The sequence below is a fragment of the Rhinolophus sinicus genome, linkage group LG09, assembly GCF_036562045.2.
Source record: "Rhinolophus sinicus isolate RSC01 linkage group LG09, ASM3656204v1, whole genome shotgun sequence".
In the NCBI taxonomy this organism is placed as follows: Eukaryota; Metazoa; Chordata; class Mammalia; order Chiroptera; family Rhinolophidae; genus Rhinolophus; species Rhinolophus sinicus.
The window spans coordinates 109025909-109048302 of NC_133758.1; the positions used below are offsets into that span (position 1 = coordinate 109025909).

Sequence of the window (22394 nt, forward strand, 5' to 3'; positions counted from 1 at the left end):
AGGCATTCCAGGCATCACTTTCTCCCTGAGGCTTCTGTCATGGCTCAGGAAGCTCTGAAGGCAGGCCACCTTATTTAGCACCTGGGCTGTGTGGGGGAGGTTAGGAAGTTGAAGACAGGAGCCAGGCCCTGAGGAACCCAGCCTCGGGAGTGCCCCATTAGGACAGCGTCTGCCTCGGCCGACCCCTGAGGTGGCCAGAAGGCTCAGTCCCGCAGGAGGAACACGGCTACTGGAGGCCACGTGAAGAGAATCCCAGCCATTAGTGTTGGGCATTGTGCCTGCTGTGGAAGCAAGGGTTTTTTTGTTTTTGCTTTTTACTGTTTATAACACTGGATTAAAATTGTATGCATTGGGGTTCTTGTTCTGGGCAAGATGGAGTCCAAACACTCTCACATGCCTCCCCCCTGACAGTAAGTCTAGACGGAGTACATGGAGCAGCTATCTGAGAACAACAAAAAGTGGACAGGAGCAGGTGAACTGAGGAAGGAGATCAGAATCTGAAGGACCCCCAAGCCCATGGTGAGTGTCCCATGTCCCCCCTCTCAGGTCATCTGGCCTGGAAAGCTGGAAGTGAACACCAGATACAAACAGAAAGTGCTCCAAAAGGAACCCTTGCTTTCTGGTCTGAGGTGTGGGGAAACGGGCTCCTGAGGGTCCGAGAAAGTGGGGAAAGTGCCTGGTTGTTACTTTTTTCCATTCTCCCACCTTGACCCCCAGGGAATCCCCTGGTGACAGCAGTGACAGCAATAGCGGTGGCAGCCAGGAAGGTGCCTGAAGCTCAGAGAGAGGAAGATCTTCTCTAACTGGAGAAGGTGTGATCCCAAGAGGGTAGGGCGAGCTCCCTGGTGCTGGCAGGGAGGTACAGGGATGAGCGTCACTGCCTTGAGGTGCTAGTATTTCCCTATCAGGGCCTCCTCCTCAGCAGAGATGGCAGACAGGCCCCATCGTACTGCTAACAAAACTAACTTACTAAAGAGAGAGAGACAGACAGACAGAGAGACAGAGAGAGACAGAGAATGATAAAAATAAAACAGGAAATAAAGACAAAGTGAGAAAAGCAAAAAATGAAAAAAATTAACAAAATAAAGAAAAAAGAAATAATGAGGAAAAAAGAGAAAAGAATGAGAAAAGCAAATGGCAATAAAAAAATAAAAGAATAAAGCAAAAAGAAAAATTGGGAAAAGATTAACAGAATAAAGAAAGAAAAATTTAAAAACGAACGTAAAAAGGAAAATTAAAAATCGTAAAAATAAAAGAAAAAGTAAAATGAGGAAAATAAAAAAGAATGAGAAAAGGGAAAAAAGAGTAGAGGAAGAGGAAGAAGAAATAGCAAGCAGAATAGACTGATATTGTAATATAAAAAGAAATGAATATTTGGTCTTCATCCCCAGCTCCCAGCACAGTTTCTAAAATCCTCAGTCCTAGGGGTGAAAGGAACATCTTTTGTGATTCATAATAACCCCTTTTCAACCAAACATGAGTTTATGTTAATTAGATGACTGGTGGCTGAGAGCTTTTGGTAGCTTCAGAATGGGGGCCGGTTGCCAGAGGAACCAACCCTGTGATTAGAGGGGTTGGAACTTTCATCAGCACCCCAACTTCCAGGGAAGGAACAGGGGCTGGGATTAAATTAATCACCAATGGCCAGTGATTTAGTCAATCATATCTGTATAATGGAACCTCCATAAAAATGCAGAAGTTAGAACTTCTAGATTGGTTTATATATCCAAGTACTAAGATGGTGACACACCCCAAAACTTCAGGGGACAGAAGCAACTAAGCTTAGGACCCTTTCCAGGTTGCCATATGTAGTTCATCATCTGGCTGTCAATTTGTATCCTTTGTAATAGATTTTATAAACCAGTAATATTAAGTACAGTATTTCCCTGAATTTTCTGAGGCATTATAACAAATGATCAGCCCTGAGGGGGGCTCCTGGGAACCCCCAGTTTGTAGCCTAGTCAGACAGAAGTGGGGGTAACCTGGAGGCTCACTACTTGCAGTTGGCATCTGAAGTGGGAGCAGTCTTGTGGGACGGAATTGTTACCCTGTGGGGTCTGTACTAATTCTGGGTAGTTAGTGTCAGAATTGAATTAAATGTTAGGCCATCCAGTGGTGTCCACAGAAAGTTGGAGAGTGGCTTGGTGTGAGAAACCCACACATTTGGTGTCAGAGGCATTGAGCAGAAAGCCAGTTTTTGTTTTGTTTTGATAGACAAAAATTCGAGCAGGAAAAAAACTGACTTTGGTAAAAGTCCTTCAGGTGACCGTAAGCCTGCTTCCTGACCTAGAAGCACTACAAACCGAGGCCAGCCAGGGACTTCATTTGGTGTTTGGAATTCTGCAAAGATGTCTCCTTATGAGGTCAGAGCAAGAAATGAACCCGTTACAGCTAAGGATAATCCACAGTGGTTTTCTCCCATTTTGGACTCAATAATCCTTTCCTCTTAAAACAACATGGGGTGAACCTGGAGAGTTTTTTGTTCATCTGGATTGTAACCATCAATATTGACCTTATTAGAAATTAAAACCTGTAGGATGCTTAAATAGCCTTTTCATTTCTAGACAGAAAGGCTATAATAATTTTTGGCTTTTTAATTAAAGAGCTCAAAATGTTTACACCTAAACTATTTAATTCTTTTTAAACTCTCACTGATTCATCTCAAAATGACGCCACAACTTAATGGGCATCGAGATACTATATAAAAATGTTCCCTTACATAATACACAATAAGGTACATTAGTAACATCTGTAAAGCTGAGGGGAAGCTAGCTTTCATTATATTTTTCTTTCTTTTTTCATTTACTTTTTTCTTTTTTTGTTGTTTATCATTCTTTTTCATTTATATTTTCATTTCTTATGTACAGTTTTGCCCAGTTTCTTTGGAACAGATGTCTCCATTTGGGAATCAGTGTAGTGGTTTTATCTGTGGGTCGAGAAGCAAGAATTCTACTTTCTTTCTTTCTTTCTTTGAGTACTTAATCAACATTTTTAAGAGCAGTTTTAGGTTCACAACAAAATTTAGTGGAAGACACAGAGATTTCCCATGTCCCCCACCCCACACATGCACAGCCTGCTCTGCTATCAACACCCCCCACCAGAGGGGTACATTTGTTACAACTGATGACCCTACATGACACGTCATAATCGCCCAAAAGTCCATAGTTTACACTAGGGTTCACTCTTGTACATGCTATGGGTTTGGACAAATGTATAATGACATGTATCCACTATTACAGTGTCATACAGAGTGGTTTCACACCCCTAAAAAATCCTCTGTGCTCTCTCTATTCAGCCCCACGTCCTCACAACCCCTGGCAACCACGATCTTTTTATTGTCTCCAATTTTTCCTTTTCCAGAATGTCGTATAGTTGGCATCATACAGTATGTAGCCCCTTCAGATTGGCTTCTTTCACTTAGTAATATGCATTTAAGATACCTCCATGCCTTTTCATGGCTTGATAGCTCATTTCCTTGTAGCACTGAATAATATTCCATTGTCTGGATGGACCACAGTTTGTTTATCCATCACCTACTGAAGGACAGCTTGGCTGCTTTCATATTTTAGCAATTATGAATAAAGCTGCCATAAACATCCTTATGCAAGTTTTTTATTTTTTTATTTTTATGGACATAAGTTTTCAAATCTTTTGGGTAAATACGAAAGAGCATGATTGCTTGATTATATGATAAGAATGTATTTAGTTTTCTAAGAAACTGCCAAAGTGTCTTCCAAAGTAGCTATACGTTTTTCCTGCATTTGGTATGGTTCCACATTCTCTCCAGCATTTGGTGTTTTAACAGGGGTATAGTGGTATCTCACAGTCATTTTAATTTGCATATAATGTTTAGCATCTTTTTGTATGCTTATTTGTCATTATATATCTCCTTTGATGAGGTGTCTCTTCAGGTCTCTTGCCAATTTTTTAATTGAGCTATTTGCTTTTGTATTGTTGGATTTTAAGAGTTCTTTGTATATTTTGGATTACAGTCTTTTATCACATATGTCTTTTGCAAACTTTCGCCTAGTCTGTGGCTTGTCTTCATGTTGTCAATGTCTTTTGCAGGATGGATGTTTTCCTTCTGCTGGGAGTTTGATTGGGGTAGCATTGAACCTGTAGGTCAATTTGTGTCGGCCGTAGGTTACTGAGGAGAAATCTGCAGACATCAGTGGAGGACATGCTGAGGGACGGCCTGGCATCAGAGGGGCATAGCGAAGGCTGGCATCCTGCTGGCCCAGGAGGGAAGGCTGATTTTTGTATTAGTAGGTCCCAGCCACTCTCCTACCTGCCCTCAGGGCTGAGGCATAGGGTCTTGGTCATGCCTTTGCACACTCGCACTCTAGGACGTATACCTACAGACACCTGGGAGGCTTCCCTGGGCACACACTTTTATGGTCTGAAGAGTGCCAGCCAGCTCAAGGAAAATGTAGTCAGGATTCTTGCCCAGATAAACCAGACAAACCTTTCTGCTCTGAAGGCAGACCTCATTTTATGGCCGTAAACCCAGGCAGAAACTTGTGTCATCCTCCCCAGAGTTAGGTAAATACAGCAGTTGGGCAGTGGCACACAATGCCATCACTTGGACACATGGTGGCCTTCCGTGGGCTTTGCCCAAGGGAGGCCCTCCCCACAGCATCTCCTCTCACCTCGTGTTCTGTCCAGGGACCTGGAGTCACTGGTTTCCTCCAACCTCCTTCTTACAAGCAAGGCTTTTGCACATTTTCTTGTAAGTCTAAATCTCTCGGCGATAAAATTAGATCAGAGATCTGGGGTTGCCAGGAAGCTGCCCAGGGAGTGGGTGTCTGTAGGCCATTAACAGTAAAGGGTAAGTTAAAACAACACTAATGAAAATGACGTTGGTGTGGGAAGCAGACGCCCTGTGGCCAATTATCTTGAGAACCAGTTATGTCTTTCTCTGGCCCGGGTTGATTGTCTTTCTTTGTTCTAGTTGATTCTGGCCTCAAAATTACATCTATATTTACAGTGAAGTCTCAGTTTTCCCACCTGGGTATGTCCTGCCCTTCAGTGGCTGCCCTTTGTCTTTAGCTCCCGTCAGGGCCTGGTGGAGCCTCCCCTGCCACCCCCAGCACAATGAGCCCCCCGCACCCCTGTGCTCCCACTTTGCCCAGTGCAGGCTTCTCTCTGTTGGAGTGCAATTTGTCACTGGTTCTCCTGTCTCCCTGGCACCACGCCCCACCTCAGCAGCCACTAAACATATTCCTCCCTGCATTTCACATGATTGCACCCAATAAATATTCATTGAGTCAGAATTGTGAGTTGGTGCTTGAAACAAATTCTAAGGCTAATACACATGTGACAAATACACATGTGACATCCTGTAAAAGTCCTACCACTGGCAAGGAAATTCAGTGGATGTGCCCCTCAGGTGTGCTTGATGCTATGTGTGTGTGTGTGTTCGTGAGGGAGAGAGGGACCGTGAGACCCTCTGTGATGAGACTGTAACTCACAAAGAGACAAGGTCTGTCCAGTACCCAGGAAAGCCTGGCCAAGAGCCAGGGTTTGAGGTCGCACTTGGCCTGGGTGACAGTTTTCATTGGAGTCACCAACCTCAGACCAAAGAATCTGATGTCAGGTGGGTGTCCCCCTCTCTCCCCACCGCTTGGAAAATTGGACCTGAGAGCTAATCAACACCCTGGCTTTGTGTGAGCTGGGCCCTCCTCATGATTTCTCTGGGGTTTTTCTCCTTAGTCTCCCCCTTTTACAAGACCTATCTCAGTTCTGTCCATTTGTCTCCATTTTCCGTTAAGAAATCTCCCCACACTCAAGCATTTCATGAGTTAGAAAGATGTGTTGAAGTTTCTGGGGTCTCAGGAGGGGTCCCATTGAGGCTTGAAAAGAACGAATCTGGAGAAATGGCTGCCGGCTTTCCAGGGATGTATTTGGGGCTGGGGGAGAGGCCTCTGCCACTGTCCTGCTGTGACCTGCCCGAGAGTCACTCGGTGTTTCAGGGGTCAGCCCTCCACTGCTGGAATGCAAAGAGGCAAAGTTGGTGAAGTGTTGGGGTTTCCTGATGCTGGATTCAGGGGAAAATGGGCCAAGAAGGAGAGTACTGAAGGAAGTAGGAGGGAATATTAGGTAGGTAGTCTCTAGAGGCCAAGTTACTTTTAGAATCCCTAAATGATGGAGCTAGGAATGGTTATTTGAGACCTGCTGGTCTAATCCAGCCCATCACAGACAAGGAAATGGGGACTCAGAATAAGGGATTCACTCAAGTCTCCCCACCCTGAACTCGGTGATTCCTGTCACGCTGTGTCCTCCCGACAGAAGCCACTTGGTCGTGGCTTCAGTTGGTTGTGACTCTAAGAAGGGAATCTTCAGTGTGTATTTTGGCCCTAAAAATGGCAGGACTTGTTTTCTTTACAAAGCTGTCTGCAAGGGTGCTGTTAGTCTCATGCAGTTTTAATAGAGGTTCGTGTTTCTATTCCCCTGCACCATTAGTTGCCATGAGTACAAGCCTTCATTTTTAATGCGGCGTGATTCATAGCAATGCTTGATTTGAAAATGGGAGAACTTCTTTCCTGGCAACAATTATAAGACAAAACTAAATGGGGGTAGGGAACAATCATTTCTAAAAAAGAAATAAAAAGAAATATTGATTAGACGTTCATTTACTTAGAAGAGTAGGCCATCAAGCCCATTGTCATTGCGATACAATTTCTCCACATTGTTGTGAATGTTTTAGACAGTTCTCTCCTCTTTCTGTCCTCTACATAATCACTAGTTCTTCCAAAGCAATTAGGGAACTGTGTGTATGGGGCAGGAGCTAGAAAAGTTGTGAAAAGGGAAGCAAAAGGCAGCTGTCAGAACAAGCCATAGAATCTCTTTAGGCCCTTTCTTCTTTGGGAAACACTTCGCGATAAGAGACCTACCACCTACCCACCACCCATCCCCGCCCCCCACCCCGTTCTTTCTCACATTCAGTGGACTCACACCTGATTCACTTCTCAGGTGTGGGAATCCCCCTCCCCGGGCATCTAGCACAGACACAAGTACCACTTGGCACCCTATCCTTGGGGACCTTGGCAATGGGCAATGAAAGAGACTAAGAGGTAGGTGCTTTGCGGTGACCCACGAGAGACCACTGTGAATGCCTTCTGGTGTCCACTTGGAATACCGTGAGAACCAATATTTGCAGAGTGGTAACCATGTGATAAATGCACAGGAACCCTAAGAAGATGGCACTGTTGTTATTATTCCATTTGGAAGATGAGAAGGATGAACACAGAGGAGTTAGTAAAGTTAGCCACAGTCACAGAGCTAGTAAAATGGTGGAGCCTGGACAGAGCCCAGGCTGTCTGCTTCCAGAGTATGCACTCTTAACCACCACCCAGACTGCCTCCAAATGACACACCCGATGTGCCTGGTGCAATTATACCAGGTATGGACAAGGAAGTGGAGAAATGGACCCTTGCTAGACAGAGAGCGACTTCCTGGCCAGAGGACAAGTGCCCCCATCACTAAGACACCTTGGCCAGGTTTTTAACCTCTCTGAGTTTTATTTTGCCGCTTCTGTAAAATGAAGTTAATAATAATACCCACCTTGTATGTTTGCTGTGAGAATGAACTAATATAAATAAGGCACTTGACCCAGAACCTGGCATGTAGTCAGCGCTCAATAAATGCTACCTATTATTATTTTTAACCAAAGGTTTTCAATAGCAGCTGTGAGTCACACCCTTGCAGCTCAACCTTCTAGAAAAACCACAAGGGTATTTGCTGTTGACACAAACTAACTCCCTAGATGAGCCAATGTGTGGGATTCTAGATCAGAAGTTATTGAATTATGTTTCTAGTACTTTTTGAATTATATCTCTGGTATCTTTCTGACAGCGGGTCGTCAGAGGCCAAGCATACAACAGGTCACTGTTTACAGGTCCCTTTGCTGGCCACACCTGTGGACACACCAGGTTCCTCATGGCTGAGTCACACACCTGGCAGTTCCGTCTCGTCTGCCAACATGAGCATTGTGCCAGGCTCTGGCCTGAGTGCTTAGAAGTGGGGAAGGCTCTGGAGCCTGGCGTCCTCAGCCCACGGAGCCCTTCCAGCTGTGGGAAGTAATGGCTTTTGGAACTAAGGTTGATGAAATTCACAGCAAAGACATAAAATTCCATTTTCAGCCGTGCTCCAAATTCACTCCCACGTTTTCCTCCCATGATTTTACTACCTGAGTCCTTCCTGATCGTTACTGTATATGGTTTTTCCCCCTGAGAATCATTTGTACGTCATTTAAAAATTAAAAGACCCTTTTCCCTTGGTTCCGGGAAATTGTTCCATCACAGCACTGTGTACCACGATCTGCTTCTGGGTCTGGTTATCATTATTCGACAAAGCCACCAGCATTTATTGAACTCCACCTGTCTGCCAAACACTGTGAATAGATACGAGGGTGAAAGGGAGGGCCACGTCTGGATCTGGCCCAAGGAGCTGGGTCTTGGGTGACACAGAGACAGCAGCACCAACAAATGACCTCAGCACGAGGCAGGGGGGCGGGCACCCGGCAAAGCTGCCTGAGGGGGAGGATGGAGTGGGCGATGAGGCCTGCCTCCTTCAGGTGGGCAAGGCCCATGTCCCCCCGTGTGTCCCCACTGCTTCGCCCTCCCCGCCTCCTCGCCTAGGCCTGCATGGCTGGCTCCTCTGTCATCAGGTTTCATTTTGCAGAGTGCTCTTGTCCGTCTGGTTTGCAGTCGCCCCCTCATGCCAGCACTCTGTCACATTGGCACATTTTCTCCCAGCGTTTATCATGATTTAAACATTTCACTGATTTGTTCATTGCACGTCATGTTTCCCTTACCTAGTAGACGCCTAGTGAGCATTTGCTGAGCAACCAGCAGAGAAATGAAAACGAACGAATGAACTACATGCTCATGGATGGGAAATCATCAGTATAAATCATGTAGAGGATTTGGAAAAGGTGATAGATGTGAGAGATAATGTGATAGATGTGATTACTAGCTTCAGTATATCAGAATTTTTTCATGAGGATATTGGTCAAGGGTCTCCTATGATTACATAATAAAGTGGACTAAAATTAACATGGAAGAAATTTTGTAACTGGGTCCTACAAACATGCATTTGAGTAAAGACTTTAGTTCTTTGGGAAAAAGAGACTATTAGTTTTGATGGTTTCTTCCTTCACCTCTCTGGGTAGTCACCCAGATGTGGGGAACTATTACAGGGAAGCCAGCCAGTCATGCCCCAGAGAATATTTCCAAGATCTTCAATCACACAGAGATACATGTATATATAACATATTTATATGTAAATGTATGATATTCATACATATTTCTATATATTTACATCTATACACACATACACACACAGGAATGCTAAAAATATGGGGAGACTGTTTAACCAGACCAGTTTGAGCTACGTGGGTATCCCTGAGAGGTCAAGTATCTCCTCTGTCCTAGTTTTTAGGCACATTTGCAATGAGGCCTTCTAGAACATTCTTGGCACTCTTGAATACCGAGTTCATTAGCTGGCAAAAGTGCCATGTCCATTTGAACCATTATTGCAGGTTTGGCCCACGTTTTCATTTTTCTGGGGAGTTATTTGTCCAGGAAACATACCCAGAGCCCCTATTCAGTGGCAGGCCCAGGGTAAGGAGCCAGACCTGCAGAGAACTTGGACTCATGATGGAGACAGACGGACAAGTGGCTGCTCTAGACAGTGGTGCTGCTGAAGTGGACTTAGGGAGTTAGGGGAGCAGTGGGAGGGGGTTTAGATACGACTGGAGTTCTTAGAAGGCGGCATAGGGGCTCGCTGGATGTACAGCAGGAGGGGGCAGCGCTCAGGGTGGCACGGCAGCATGCCAGGCAGAAGAAACAGCATGTGCAAAGGCAGGAGAAATAAAAAAGCAGCCCACAGAGTTGAAGATGCATGGAAGTAGGTAGGGCCCACAAACGTGGCTGCAGAAGAGGCCTCAGAGGCAGGGATCTTGTGTTTGAAACCAGAGTTTGAACAGTGTCTTGAAAGTTAAGGGGTGTCACTGAAGGATTCTATAGTCCTACCTCTTAGAAAGAAGCCTTTGGCAGCTGTGAAGATGCATCAGAGGAGAGGAGACCCAGGTTTTTAGCAACAGTTCCTGGGAGTGGAGGCCAAGTACAGGAGATGGATATGGAAGAGGGTAAGAAGGGAGATGCTTCAGGACGTGGGAGATGGACAGGATGTGACCAAGAGGCTAAGAGGGAGGGAGGAGTTGCAGAAGATGAGAACCACTGTGCATCAGGCCCTGTTCCAGGCTCCCAGGCTCTGCAGCAAGCAGAGCAGACTAACAGCCGTGCCTCATGGCTCTGGCATCTAGTGGGAGGAGCCCGACAGAAATGAACAAGCAAGTCAGCAGGTAGTAAACAAGAGCTAAGTTCTCAGTAGAAAAAGAAAGATAGCAGTACTGGCGAAGGGCAGGAGATTTGAAAGTTTAGGCAGGATGGCCCGTGAAGACCTACGGGGTGTGGGGAAGCCAGCCCAGTGGCTCTCTGGAGAAAGGGTATCCCAGTGGGAGCAAAGGCCCTGGGGCTGCGTGTTCCAGGAACTTCACAGGGCCCATGGAGCCAGGGGGGCAAATAGTAGATGAGATGAGATCTGTGGGGTGAAGTGGGGGCAACAAAGATTGTAAGGACTTTGGCTTTTATTCTGAGTGAGATGGGAGCCAGTGGAGGGTTGTGCGTGGAGGAGGACGTGATCTGACTTCCGTTTTCATAGGCTGACTCTGGGTGAGGGTTGAGAACAGACCGGGGGGGGGCAAGGACGGAAGTAGGGAGACCTGTTATGGCTGTGGCATCAGGGGCTGGAAGTAGTTAGATCCTGGGTTTATTTTAAAGGTCATGCCACCAGGCACTGCTGATAGATTAGATGTGTCTGAGAGACAAAGTCAAGGTTGACTTCAAGAGTTGTGACCTGAGCAACTGAGAGATTGGATTTGCCATCTTCCCAGGTCAGAAGATCAGAGGCAGAGTTGGTTTCTGGGTGGGGATGGGGGTAATTATGGGTTGAGCTTGGGAGAGGCGAAATTTGAGATGCCAGATGGAGATGTCCAATTAGTAGTGAATTATAGAGGTCTGGGTCTCACCTGGCCTTCAGATGGAGCTGTGGGACAGGGCAGGTAGGAAGGCCAAGTGGGCAACACCTGCAAGATGTCATGATGAGACCATCCTCTCATCTTTTAGGGTGTCTTGGACTTTAATGTCATAGTTCTTAATGGAGGTGCCCATAATAATTGCCAGGGAAGCTTTTAAAGGTGCAAATTTCTGGGTCTCACTTCAAACCTACAGAACAGGAATCTCAGAGGTGGGACCCAAACCTAAAATAATTTTCAAAACCTCCTCAGGTGACTGTAATGGGCACCACTGGGTAAGATGCTCCATAGATAAGGGGCTTTCTGTTGGGTTTATTGCTGTTTTAAAACTGGGGGGGGGGTCAAGAGAAGAAGACAAGGGGGTCAAGAGAAGAAAACAAGAAGACTGGAAGAAACAGCGGACAAAGGGCTGTTATGTGAAATATACGAAGAACACTTAAAACTCAACAATAAGAAAACAAACACTCCAATTAAAAAAATGAGCAAAGACCTGAATAGACACTTCACCAAAGAATATACACAGATGGCAAATGAACATATGTAAAGATGGTCCACATCACATGTCATCAGGGAAACTGCAAATTAAAACACCAATGAGAAACTACTACATACCTGTCAGAATGGCCAAAATTCAGACCACTGACCTCCCCAGATGCTGGTGAGGATGGAGAGCAACAGGAACTCTCATTCGTTGGTGGTGGGAATGCAAAATGGTGCAGCCACTTTGGAAGACAGTTTGGTGGTTACTTACAAAAGTAAACACACCGTTACCATGTGATCCAGCAGTCACACTCCTTGGTATTTATCCCAAAGTGTTGAAAAATGAAGTCCATACAAAAACCGGCACCTGGATGTTTATAGCAGCTTCATTCATAATTGCCAATACTTGCAAGAAACCAAGGCCTCCTTCAGTAGGTGAATAGAGAAATAAGTTGTGGTATATCCAGACCATGAAATGGTATTCAGTGTTAAAAAGAAATGAGCTATCAAGCATTAAAATATATGGAGGAAATGTAGGTGTATATACTAAGTGAAGGAAGTTAATATGAAAGGCTACATACTGTATGATTCCAATTACATGACTTTCTGGAAAAGACAAAACTATGAAGACAGTAGAAAGATCAGTGATTGCCAGAGGTTAGTGGAGAGAGAGAGAGAGAGGAACAGGTGGCACACAGAGGATTTTTAGGGCAGTGAAACTACTCTGTATGATACTATAATGATGGTTACATGTCATTATGCATTTGTCCAAACCTATAGCATGTACACCACCGTGAGTAAACCGCAATGTAGACTATGGACTTTGGGTGATAAAAAAGAAAGCAAAACCAATGTGGTGGGAGTTTGTGGGGGAGGACAGAAAAGAGACCATGGTGGTTTAACCCACTTTAAAATGTTAATGACTTATTAAATGTCATTTGATTAAAGTATGCCTTTGGTGCCAGACACTCAACAGGTGCTAGAAATGAGTGAACAGAATGGGGCAATCACTGCCCTCATGGAGCTTACATTCTAGAAAGTCTGTTTGGAAAGCATGGAGAAGGGAGAGGAAAAGCAAGAGTGCCTGGAAATTGTGCCTCAGGCCGATTTTCTGTCTCTGCCTGGAGAGAAGCTTCTGTGCTGTAGGTTGGGAGGGTAGCGTGCCCAAAGCTATGCGCCAGGATAACGCCCTGAGGAGGAGCTCCCTCATCACCCCAACATCTTGGACCTCAGTTGCGTGCACAACACCTCATCCCCAGGCAGCCCCCTGTTTCTTCCTGCAACTCTGGCGGGTGACTTGACCACCAAAAGAATTGAAAGAAAGGCTTCAAAGAGATACCTGTACACCTGCTATGTTCGTAGCAGCCTTATTTAAATAGCCAAAGAGTGGAAGCAATCCATTGTTCATCTGTAGATGAAAGGATAAAATATGAGAGGTGCATACAATGGAATATTGCTCAGCCTTACAAAGGAAGTTCTGACACGGTGCAACCTGGATGAACCTTGAGGACATTATGCTAAATGACATAAGCCAGTCATCAAAGGATGAATAGTGTATGATTCCTCTTACATGAGGTGTCTGGAGTAGTCGAATTCACAGACAGAAAATGTTATAGAATGGAGGTTGCCAGGGGCTGGGGGCTGGGGATCAAATGGGGAAAGTTAGTGTTTAATGGGTACAGAGTTTCTGTGTTGGAAGACGAAAAGTTCTGGAGCTGGATGGTGGTGACGTTGCACAACAATGTGAATGTATGCAATGCCACTGAGCTATACATTTAAAATGGTAAATTTTATGTTATGCGTGTTTTACCACAGTTTTTCAAAAGGAGTGAGGCACTGTTACTAACCCAGATTACAGCCCCCCTCAGGCTGGCTCAGGTACGGCGGTGGGGGCAGCAAGGGAGTCGGGGCCTCTCAGAAACCAGAACGGGCAGCTGCCTGCCGTCGTCCTCTTCTCTCCCTCTCTGCTGAGCTCTGGCCCCTCGGCCTGACAGCACCTGCTTGCTTCCTGGCTTCTCTGCCTTGCCCTTGACCCTCCAGGGCCCTCCCTACCTCATGCTCTCCCCTCAGATGTTCCATCATCTCTAGCTTCCCTGCTCGCTGCCTCGTCTCTGTAGCCCCCAGTTCAAATTTTGAAGGAATCAGATTGGTCATCCGTTTTGGGGGGAAAGGTGTAGTACAAGTGTCTGGCAGGCTTGTGGGCTGGTACCCCTGGCTCAGTCGGCTTTGCCAGGTTAGCGGCGGGCTTCTGTGCAGCCGGGTCAACAGTGCTCTGGCCAACAGTTGTCCTTAATAGAAGCTGTGAGTGACAGGGACCGGGGTCCTGATGACGGGACTTCCTAGAATAACTGTAACCAAATCTGAAACCTCAAGACAGACTGGTTCTATATTCATCCCAAACTTCAACCACCCCCTCACTCCCTTCCTTATCCCCGTGACTTTTCATCATTTATTGCTCAGTCATTCTGGAAATAGTAAATTACATGCCAGGCAAGGTCTGCCTTATTCATTTTTATATTCCCACCTTACCACATGGTAGCACTCAAATGTTTATTAATAAACTCATTAATCGGAAAATGAAAACATAGAAAGAGCACTGGATTTAGAATCTGAAAACCTCAGTTGAGTCACACAAGGTCACTTTCTGTCTGTGTGACCTTTGAAAAAGCATCTACTTTCTCTGGGCCTCAGCCTCAAATTCTGCAAAACCAACAGGCAAGAATAATAATACATCAGTATCCCACAGCATGTTCCGCTGCATCCTCCAGAAGGAGTTGAATGGGTATCTGTCTTTCCAGCAGAATTTCTCAGTCTTTAATATGCTAATGGGCCTTATGAACTTTCTAGAGAGAGATTAAAGTACAGAACACTCCCCAAATTCGCTTGACCACACAATCCTTTAAACTGGAACATTCTGTGGGGCTTGGGCTGGGCAAGATAAAAGGTCTGTTTGGGATGCGTGTGAATTCTAAGGGCTGAATGAGCCTCAAAGAATCTCTGGCTACATATGAGTCTGTTTGCTGCTACCTGTGTACTCACCCAGAATAAATTGCTTCGGATTTTAGATTTTAAATGATGGTGGCTGCCTTTGTTGATTTCCTGTCGATTGTTAATTTTGCTGTGGTTGTCTGAGGTTCATTTCCCTCTGTCTGTTTATCTGTGACCTGCAGGTTACCAAGGCCACTGAGTCAGATTCTACCAAGTTGCTCTTCCTTATCTTGGGACCAGATGGCACCTCCTGTTACCGAGGAAGATAAGGCCCTGACACACTAAGCCACTGCCGCTGACAAACCATGTACAGGCATCTGTGTGGGCAGCTGTTATCTAGGAAGGTCCCTGGGTTGTCATTCCGCTGCCGGATCATTATCTCAGCCCTGTGATTCATGGGAGGCACAATCTAACTCATGGGTTTATTGTAGGCAAGTTTCATGACTTCGATTAATGGCCAGGGAGTCTGACTGGGGAGAAAGGAGCACTGTCAAACCAAAATTTGGGGTGCTTAGGGCTGCCAGAGGTCCTGGGGAGTACTCTCCTGCAGTAGTTTCCTGGGATCGCTATAACCAAGTACCACAAACTGCATGGCTTGAAACAACAGAAATGTGTTCTCTCCCCCTTCTGGAGGCTGAAAGCAGGATGGCAACAATGCCATGTTCCTAGGAAACTTCCCCAGGAGGATCCATCCTTGGCTCTTCCAGCTTCTCGTAGCCCTAGATGTTCCTTGGCTTGTGGCAGCATAACCTCCCTTTCTGCCTCCATCTTCACGTGGCTGTCTTTTTTCTACATCTGTGTCCAAGTTGTCCCTTTTTATAAGGACAGCAATCCTTTTGGATTAGGGGCCCATCCCAATAACTTCATCTTAATGCAATTGTACAGGAAATGACCCTGTTTCCAATTGAGGTCACATTCGCGGGTACTGCAGATTAGGACTGCAACATCTCTTTGGGGGCACACGCTACAAGCCATAACACCCCTTATGTGAAGAAAAAACATCTCCAGCTGCAGACGGTATGTTGCACTTGGCCCTCTGAGCCCTGTCTGAGAGCAATGACTATCTATCTAATCTCTCCTTTTAGGGCCCATTTTCGGTTTTCAGAGAGGACAGTTCAGAGTCCAGGTGCCTTCAACACAAAAGGCAGAGGTCAGGGCCAGGGATGCAAAGGTATTGGAATCTATATTTGCAGAGGAGAGTACACTCTCCAGTCAGCATGATGTATGACTGTATATGGAACAGCCGTACCTATTGTCATGCATAGAAGACAGGCAAAAACCTAAACTCCCAGATGGCAAGTAATTAAATTCTAGTAGATACTGATCCCTGCCAAGATCCTGAGTCTGAGGTCAGTGTTTCCTCTGTGGAAAGAGATTAACAAATGTGAGACCATGTTATGGTCACGGTGGCCCTTGGAGTTTCTCCTTGACACAGTCAGAGTGACGGTTGGAGAAATGCAAAGGGAGAGATTCCTCATTGAGGGGTTCATATTTAATGCTGTGTCTCCTAAGTTCCTTTACCTCCTCCCCACTGGATCACATTTTGGGGGATGCTCTTTAAGACCTTGGAGGTTATTTCATAAGGGAGTCTTTCCTGGAAGTGAGGTCAGGTACCAGACTTACCAGGCCTTACTTTTTCAATATTGAGGAGAAATGTGGCTGAAAAAGCACACCAATGGCAACAGTGAAAGGGAAGAGAAAGTGAGAACCAGCAAAGTGTATCATGAGGTTTAACCTGACAGAGTGTCAACAGAGGGTGTGCCCCTATTGCCAGGTGTGCCTGAACGGGGAGGCGGGGCAAATGAGACCTGCTATTCTTATGTGTATGAGAGCCTTTTCCCTGGCGAAAGCCAGCAGGGCTCCCTGCTTCTGCCTCATGGAGCCCCTCACCCCACGCCAGAAGTGCAGGGTCAAAGGGCACTGATTTACCCTAAAGTAGGAATAGGTGCCTCTCTCCGTCTTCTTCCCCTGGAACATTCTGTGCTAAGAGAAGGCTCCTAGTTAGGCACCCAGAAATCAAAAGAATGGGGCTCTACCAAGAAGAATGCTTCATTAACCCTCAAATTTAATAAACAAGGAAGAAGAGACTGTTCTGTGAAAGAAGAGAACATCTGAAACTAACTGGAATTGTTGCTTTTAAGAGGAAATAAATAACGCAAATCGGAACTAGCGTTCCTAAGTGTGATGGTGATAATCATATTACTCTGAAAGATTAATGAACATTATTTTCTGTAATAATAATAATTCTGAAAGTGGGAGACAAACATAGGGCTGTTGATGGTAAGTGCTCTCCATATTGTACTGTAAATGAAGCCACCTCATTCTGTTGGGACTTGGTTCCAAGAACCTCCAGCCAAATGCTCCATAAGAAATAAAATGCTAACTGGAAAGGCATTTTGCATGTCAGGGAAATGACAAAGGCCTTCAATTGTCAACCGTGAAATGAAACAAAATGTCAGTCAGTAGACTATCAGCTTTAAAGGAGGAATTGGATGCAAAGAAACCCAGATTGGTGCTTTCCCACTTCCCTGGGAAAAGGCCACGTCCAGTGAAGGAAGGAGATATAACACTCTAGGATCCCTGGGAGATGTGAATAGAGGTGCCTGTTTTTGACTAGTCTTGAGCTCTGTTGTGGGGGTTGATGCCAATCTATTTATTAAGACCAAAACAGATGTAGGTTTGCATCTAGCAATGAGTGAGAGTAGTTTCTTCCTCAATATCCATGCATCTGACCAGAAGAAATAGGTTTCTCTATTTCTGTCAGCAGTGACCTGTTGGAAAACAGACAGATAGAACCTAAATGGGGAATTTTGTTTTTCACAGTCCTTTTTATTTAGTTTATCGTCATGGAAATGTCTTGATTAATTCACTCTAAAAACTTCACTTTGGAAAAAAAAGAGGTTTACACAATAGACAAATTGAATAGGCCTATTTACCTTAAAGAATTTGAATAAATATTAATAACCTTCCTAAATAGAAAGCACTGGGCCCAGATGGGTTCACTGGTGAATTCTACCAGACATTTAAGGAAGGAATGACACCAATTCTTTATCATTTCTTCCAGAAGATAAAAGTGGAAAGAATACTTTCTTAACTCAGTCTATGAGACCAGCATTACCCTAATACCCAAACCAGACAAAAACATTATATAGTTTTACGTAAAGGAATGTTTCTGTATAGTATCATGATGTCAGTTAAATTGTGGCATCATTTTAAGACCAATCATTCAGAATTTAAAGAAAGAATTAAATATTTTAAGTGTAGATATTATAAGATTTATAAAAGTCAGAAATTATTATAACTTTTCACACTAGAAATATAAGGCCACTGAAGCATCCTATGGTTTTAATTGGTAATAAAGCAAATATCAGTTGTCATACTCCACTGCAATCTTGTGCCTTATAAGATATTTGGTCTGCATCTATAGTTCCTGGCTCACAGATCCCCAAAACCTCCTATATTAGTCCCTGGCTGGGCCTAGGTTTTTGGTCCTTATAGCTCAGGGACTGGCTTTCAGTCACCTGAGGGATTTTCACCAAAGTTTATTCCTCTTTGGCTTTTTGTCTAGTATGCTTACAATTTTTCTTTACTATGCCCCCATTCTTATTGTACTTTTTCACATTTTTTCTTTTTCTTTGTTCCTTTATTTTAATTTTTCTCATTAAAATTTTTCTTTCTCATTTCCCCTTTCCTTTATTTTCTTTTTCTCATTTTACTTTATTATTTATTTTTTTCTCAATATTTTAAAAATCCTTTCTTCTTTTACTCATTTTTTTTTTTTAATTGCAGAAGCAGAATATACACTATTCAATATTCCCTTCTACAGGTCCATGGAAAACCTGCTCAGGAAATTCCTCATCCTCAGCCACATCAAGGAGGCCTGGTGGAGGAAATCATGAAGGATCCGTGGGTGAACATGGGCCATGGGGAGGAACTAACTATGTCTTCTATAGAGTCCTCATTGGCTGCAATGACCCTGGGCAGCCTGAGTGGGTGGTGTCCATGGGCTACACGTGTAAAGGGATCCAGGACTCATAGATGGGCCAGAAGTGATGTTCACCTGTGTGCTCCTGGCTACAAGAGACCCAAGCGGGAGGACACCATCACCCTGCAGCCCCTTCTCTGGCTGATCCCATCAACACCCTGCAAGGTACAGCATAGGGTCTCTGCCAACCCAAAGCAGTGGCGTTTCAGCGAGCCCACCCATCACGCCTACCTTTCATTCCTACTCAGAGAAAAGTCAGAGCAGCAGCACAGAAAATCAGTGGCCTGAGGAGGACGGAAGGCTAGCATCACAGCCAAGTGCCTGCCTGTCCCCTACCTTCCTGGAAAGGAAGAGCACCTCCGTATGGCCCTGTGGTTGCTCCGGCACCCACTCACCACCAGCAGTGATGGAGCCCCAGATGGAACCGACTTGCCCCAGGGTGTATCCTCCAAAGGAAACTCCCTCCACACGTGGAGTTAGACAGGTGCCTAATCACCAGAATTCACCTGACGGGTGACCCCTGCCTCTCCCTCTGGCAGCAGCCAGGGCCAGCAGGGTCACTGGGATGCTGAAAATCCTTCAATTGCACCTGTATTTCAGGTCAGCTGGAAAGAACCAGCATGAAGCTGAAAGCAAAGTGGAGAAGAGAAACCCTCAGCTTACTGAGGCAGTGATGTAAATAAGAAAGCATGTCAGGAAGTCGTGAAGATCATGTGCTCCATGGAGCCCAGTGAGATGGTGCAGGAGATGGGCCAGGTGCTGGACACAAGCACTTGTGACGGGGAACTCAGCAAGAAGTCCTGAGGGACGTCCTGCCTTGGAGGCTGGAGATGTGCAGCCTGTCGTGCCTTTGTTCACAGGATTCAGATAAGAGGATCCGGCACCTCCATGACCTTCTAAAGCATAGTCTCCAAGATAATGCAGAGACATGGGGTCGCCAGGGAGATAGGAAAGGTCCCTAGCCTGCCCTTCCGCCCCATTGCCCCATCTGGGTGAACTTCGGAAACTGGACTGTTGACCCTGGGGCATGTCTCTCCTTCCTGCTCTGTTCTATCTAGTCTTCTGTGTTTGTGGGGGACAGAAAATGGCTCTGTGTAAATATGTACAGTTTTAAAAACCCACCCTGCATTATTGCTACAGCTGTCACAGGACACTCATGTATTCCTTTCATTTCTTGAAGATTTTTTTTTACAAGAGGAGGGGCCCTGAATGCTTCAAAAGTCTCTTGTGACCCAACTGAAAAAAAACACACACAAAAACCCAAAACAAAAAGCCCCTGTCCTTGAGGGAAATCCAAGCCTGGTGAGACCATCCTAAGAATGGGACAAATGTCAATGAATTGTAAAGGGGACTACATTTGCAGCTGTGGCATTGGCTTTTCCTGCTGGGAAAACAAGGCCTGAGGGTCACATCTATATGGCAAATATTGCTGTGAGGCAACCACTTCAGTATTTATAAGCCTGAAACAATGACACTGTATTCTCTCTCATGGTACCTCCTTTCCTGGGGTCCCAGCCCTAACTGGGACATGTTCGCTGGGCTACTCTGTTAGCTCCAGACACAGCTTCTTGGGCTCCTTTGCTCCCTGTCAATCTCCTCTCCACCCTGGACACCTTCCCCTCCTCCTAAAAATAAACACATCTTTTTACTAAGTTCAAAGAGTGTTCCTTTTATTTCTTGAAGATTTTTTCCACCTTTATTGAAGTATAATTGAAGTATACTAACCTGCACATATTTAAAATGTACAATTCTATCAGTTTTCACATACAAGTACATACGCTCATGAAATCATGATCTCTCAAACATTTCCATCACCCCAAAGAGTTTCCTGTGTCCTTTTCCATCCATTCCTCCCTCCATTTCATCCCCAGGCAACTGTTGATCTACTTTTTCTCTTTGTGGATTAGCTTGTATTTTCTAGAGTTTTGTATAAATGGGCTCATAGAGTAATACAGTATATTCTCTCTCTCTCTCTCTCTCTCTCTCTCTCTCTCTCTCTCAGCCTGGCTTCTTTCATTCAGTATGATTTTGAGATTCTTCAATATTGTGTGTATTAATAGTGTGTCTTTATTGCTGTGTTGTATTCCATTGTATGGATATATCCCAATTTGTTTATCCATTCTCTCTCTACTGGTGGATTTGGGTTGTTTCTGGATTTTGGCTATAGCAAAGAAAGCTCCTAGGAACATTCACGTACAAATCTTTGGGTTTCATGCTTTCATTTCTCTTTGGTAAATAGGTAGGAAATGGAATGGTTGGGTCATATGGTGAACATATGTTTAACTTTTTAAGAAACTGCTAAACTGATTTCCAATGTGTTTGTACCATCTGATACTCCCCACCAGGAATGCATGGGAGTTCTAATTGCTCCACATCATCACCAACATTTAGTATGGTCAGTCATTTTAAATGTAGCCATCTCATGGGGTTTTGTTTGTTGTAATGCACAGCGGTTTAGCTACCTGTTGGCTTCATTTCTACCAAGGGGAAACAAATGCTCAGAGTTACAGGGAATAAGACCAGATTATACCTATTGTGCCAGTGAAGTTAATAGTGGCCTTCTTACCCTCGAAAATATCCTGGTTTGGATAATACGTGGTTTAGTGGTTTCTCTTATTTCTAATTCAATTTGCCATACCCCCCAGGCTGTCCATCCACCGCCACAAATGCCTAGCTTGGCATTCTGCTCCACAAAGAGTTTTCCCTCCTCTAAAAGGGATTTTTTTTGCTTTTCTTAAACTTTTTTTTTTTTTTTTTTTTTTTGCTACAACAGGATTGTGGGAGGAAGGGAGAGGCACAATGCAGTGTGCTACTGGGGTGGGAGGTCAAGTGGAAGGGATAGATGGAGTGGGCCAGACCAGGCCCTGATGGCATCATTTGAACTGGATGCAGCCATGCTTGAGGTTAAGAACTACTATTTAACTTTTCTGCATAAGAACCCGAAATTCCCCCATTTGTTTAAGCTAGTTTGACTTGGATTTCTGTCACTTGCAATTAAGAGTCCAGACTAGTATGCACAGTAGGGGACCATGCCTCAGAAAGGCAATAGTATTTTGCCAAGGCTTGGCTGCCTCTCATTTCACATCTAAAGTACCGCGTGCCTTCCCAGAGAGTGACTGTTTTTTGCTGATTTAGCCCTGGAACTAGTCACTGGTTACATTGGTTGGGGATGAAACTTCAGAGAGCACTAAATGTCTTGGGTCAAAGCATTTGATGGTATCACCACATGGTTTGTTTAATCGAATACTCTCGCTTCGTGTATCTATTGTAATGTCGCAGGCTCTATAATCTTTAAGTTGTCATTTAGTGGTATGAGCCAAAAACTTCTGAATTTTGGGAAGCAGCCTCCTTTTCCAACTACCATTTCCTCCCTTCTTAATGACTAGATTTAATACTTAACGAAACATATCCATATTTACTCAGAGCACTAAATGCGCAAATGAGCAACCCTATAAGTGACCTATGTGAATACATCTCTACTGGGCGGTGTGTGCCCTCTCCTAGCAGCACAACGAATGTGTAGCGTAGTTTGAGGTCATCTCTGTGTGAGCAGGGCAAAGGTACTACTCTAGTGCAACAAAAGAGGAGGCCGAAGGTGGGGGGCAGAAGTTAGAAAGATCCCATTCAGTCCAATCTCGAACGTCCTCAGATTTGACTGCAGAACTGAGCGAGGCCCGTGACCCTCAGTGGTGCCTCCCATCCAAGGAGTGCCTTGGCCCCGCCCCACGCCCCAAAGATGAGCTAAACTCTGCAGGGGGTCGGGTAGTGTCTTTGTCCCTGGGCACCCCTCTCCTCTGTGGGGCTCGGCCCGCCGAAAAGCAGCGGGGCAGGTCTTGCCTCGGG

The 22394-nt window shown here is 45.0% G+C and overlaps 1 long non-coding RNA gene across 1 annotated transcript in view; it reads left to right on the forward strand.

Moving 5' to 3' along the window:
- The window catches only part of LOC141573099 (uncharacterized), a 67202-nt gene extending 47019 nt beyond the window's left edge, over window positions 1-20183 (forward strand). The window contains exons 4-5 of the long non-coding RNA XR_012498661.1: window positions 14749-14873; window positions 18393-20183. This is a non-coding gene — a long non-coding RNA (uncharacterized LOC141573099). The remainder of the gene's footprint in view (window positions 1-14748; window positions 14874-18392) is intronic.
- The last annotated feature ends 2211 nt before the right edge of the window (window positions 20184-22394 follow it).